The sequence below is a fragment of the Chrysochloris asiatica genome, unplaced genomic scaffold (genome assembly GCF_000296735.1).
Source record: "Chrysochloris asiatica unplaced genomic scaffold, ChrAsi1.0 scaffold00031, whole genome shotgun sequence".
Classification (NCBI taxonomy): Eukaryota; Metazoa; Chordata; class Mammalia; order Afrosoricida; family Chrysochloridae; genus Chrysochloris; species Chrysochloris asiatica.
The window spans coordinates 5,909,868-5,913,104 of NW_006408549.1; the positions used below are offsets into that span (position 1 = coordinate 5,909,868).

The window sequence follows — 3,237 nt, forward strand, 5'->3', positions numbered from 1 at the left end:
CAGATAGTTGTCTTCCAAATTTCTTGGCAGAGATGAGTGAGTGTCTCTTGTGCTGCCTCACTTTCTTGAAAGATTTCAATTTTTATTCCATCAATTCCTGATGTCTTGTTCTTTGACAATTCTTTTAATTCACTTTGGACTTCCTCCCTGAGTATCATTGGCTCTTGTTCATATGGTACCTCTTGAAATGGTTGAACATGAACCATTTCCTTTTGATACAATGAATCTGTGTATTTCCTCCATCTTCTATTGATGCATTCTGCACCATTCAATAATTTTCTCAGAGAATCTTTCAATAACAAAAGTTGAGGCTTGAATTTTTTCTTCAGTTCCCCTAGCATGAGAAATGCTGACCGTGTTCTTCCCTTTTGGTTTTCTAGTTCCAAATCTTTGCATATTTTATTATAGTACCTAGTTTTGTCTTCTCAAGCTGATCTTTGGAATTTTCTGTTCAGCTCTTGGACCTCTTCAATTCTTCTATTTGCTTTAGCTTCTCTACGCTGGAGAGCAAGTTTCAGAGTCTCCTCTGACATCCATTTTGACTTTTTCCTTCTTTCTTGTCTTCTTAATGACTTTTTGCTCTCTTAAAGTATGATGTTCTTGATGTCATCCCACAACTCTCTGGTCTTTGGTCTTTAGTGTTTAATGCATCAAATCTGTTCTTCAGATGATCTCTAAGTTCAGGTCGATATATATAAATAGATATCACTGTTCCTCCCATACTCTGTGTCTCTATCCATATTTACATAAAAACACTGTTGTATTTAGGCTGTTATTTACTGCTATCGCATTTATCCCTTGCATACCTCCCCGTGTCTTCACCTGTCTTCATCATTCTTCTGCCAACCTCTCTCTTCTTGTATATGGCCTGCCCACTTCTTGTATACTACCCTCCCCATCACCCAAGTTAACATGTGTCTATCTAGACAATGAATTACTCTCTTTTCCCTCCCACACCTGGTAACCAGAAAAGAATATTTCTTTTAGTATGAAAGCCTTTTTTTTTTTAGTTTTTGCAATAGTGATCTCATACAATATTTGTTGATTTGTGATCGACTAATTTCACCCAGCATAATGTTCTCCAGATTTATTCTTGTTATGAGGTGTTTTGTAGATTCATTGTTACTTTTCAAAGTTGCCAAGTATTCCATTGTGTGTGCTATCAAAGTTTGTTTATCCACTCCTCCATTGATGGGCATTTAGACCGTCTTCATCTTTTTGCTATTGTGAAAAGTGATGTGATGAACATCAGGGGACATATGTCCTGGCTGTTAATTCTTGTGGATATATACCAAGTAGACAATATGCTGGGTTATAAGGTAGATCTATTTCCAACTTTCTGAGGAAGTGCCTTACTGTTTTCCACAGTGGTTGAACCATTTTCCAGTTATCCAGTTATACCAGCAATGTAAGAGGGTCCCAGTCTCCCTTGCTAGAATTAGTTTTTTTCTGTTGCTTTAAAAAAAAAAAATTAAAAAAAAAAAAAAGATTTGCTATTAATGCCGGAGTGAGATGATAATCTCTTTGTTGTTTTGATTTGCATTTCTCTAATGGCTAATGGCTAAGGAGCTCTGGTAGCGTAGTGGTTACGATTTGAGCTGTGAACTGCAAGGTCAGCAGTTCGAAACTATCAGCTGTTCCGCGGGAGAAAGATGAGGCCTTCTTCTCCTGTAAAGATTTATAGCGTCGTAAACCCTGTACCGGGTCGCTAAGAGTCGGAACCGACTCCACGGCACACAGCCACCACCACCAATGGCTAATGGCTGGTGTAGTGCTGTGGGTTAATGCAAAGTTGATTTGAGCCACAGGTTGCTGGTTCAAGCTCACCAGCCGCTCCTTGGAAACCCTATACAGGGTCGCTATGGGTTGGAATCGACTCGATGGCACTTAACAACAATGGCTAATGTTTGTGAAAATTGCTTCATAGATTTGTTGACTACGTGGAAGGTCTTTTTTGGTGAAGTTTCTGTTCATATTTTGTGCCCATTTTTAAATTGGGTTTTTGACTTTTTCTTGTAGCGGTGTTATAGTTTTCTACACATTTTAGAGATTAGTTCCTTGTCTGATATGTTGTTGCAAAAATTCCCTGACCCTCCCAGAGTTTTAGTGAGTTGGTGTGTTGGGAGACCAGAAGGGTCAGCTCCTGGCAATCGGGTGGTGAGTGTTGAGGACCGTCAGGTTCCTAGGCCTCATGACGGTCTGAGCGTCTGTGGAGAACAACTGTGAGGTCGGTTTCTTTGCTAAACTCTCCAACACCTACTGCCTGGTGGCCATAGGGGGATCAGAGAATTTCTACAGTGTGTTTGAGGGTGAGCTCGCAACACCATCCCCGTGGTACACGCGTCCATCGCCGGCTGTCGGATCATTGGGCGCATGTGTGTGGGGAACATTCATGGTCTAGTGCCCAACAGCACTACCGACAAGGAACTGCTGTACATTCGCAACTCCCTCCCAGATTCAGTGCAGATCCGTCGGGTGCAGGAACGACTCTCAGCCCTGGGCAATGTCACCACCTGCAATGACTATGTGGTCTTGGTCCAACCAGACCTGGACAGGGAGACAGAAGAAATCCTTGCTGATGTGCTCAAGGTGGAAGTCTTCAGATAGATTGTGGCTGACCAGGTGCTAGTAGGAAGTTACTCTGTCTTCAGCAATCAGGGAGAGATGGTGCATCCCAAGACTTCAATTGAAGATCAGGATGAGCTGTCCTCTCTCCTTCAGATGCCCCTTGTGGTGGGCACTGTGAACCGAGGCAGCAAGGTGATCGCCGCAGGGATGGTGGTGAATGACCGGGGTGCCTTCTGTGGTCTGGATACAACCAGTACGGAGTTGTCTGTGGTAGAGAGTGTCTTCAAACTGAATGAAGCCCAGCCCAGAACCATTGCCACTAGCATGCGGGATTCCCTCATTGACAGCCTCACGTGAGTCACCTGCTATGCTGCTCCGTGGGCTCCTTGCTCCATGCCCCATCCAGTCTAGCCCAGCTGCTGGCAGGGAGGCAACAGAGAGCTCACTGGGACTGTGTGGTTGGATGTCCAGCTCTTCTTCATCTGTGTCCATCTCCTGAACATATAGTTACTGTAAAAACTGCCATCTGTTGGTGGCTGTCTGACCCTGTGACTGATTGATGACCCTGTTGTCTTGTGTCACTCTATTAAAAGACAGCTACGTCTGGCCATTTTGACAAAAAAAAAAAAAATCCACCCCTCCCTCCCCCCAGTCTACTGGCTTCCTTTT

At 43.5% G+C, this 3,237-nt stretch overlaps 1 pseudogene; it reads left to right on the forward strand.

The window, feature by feature from the left end:
- Positions 1-2,191: 2,191 nt before the first annotated feature.
- LOC102816194 lies at positions 2,192-2,925 on the forward strand (annotated as a pseudogene).
- Positions 2,926-3,237: the final 312 nt, after the last annotated feature.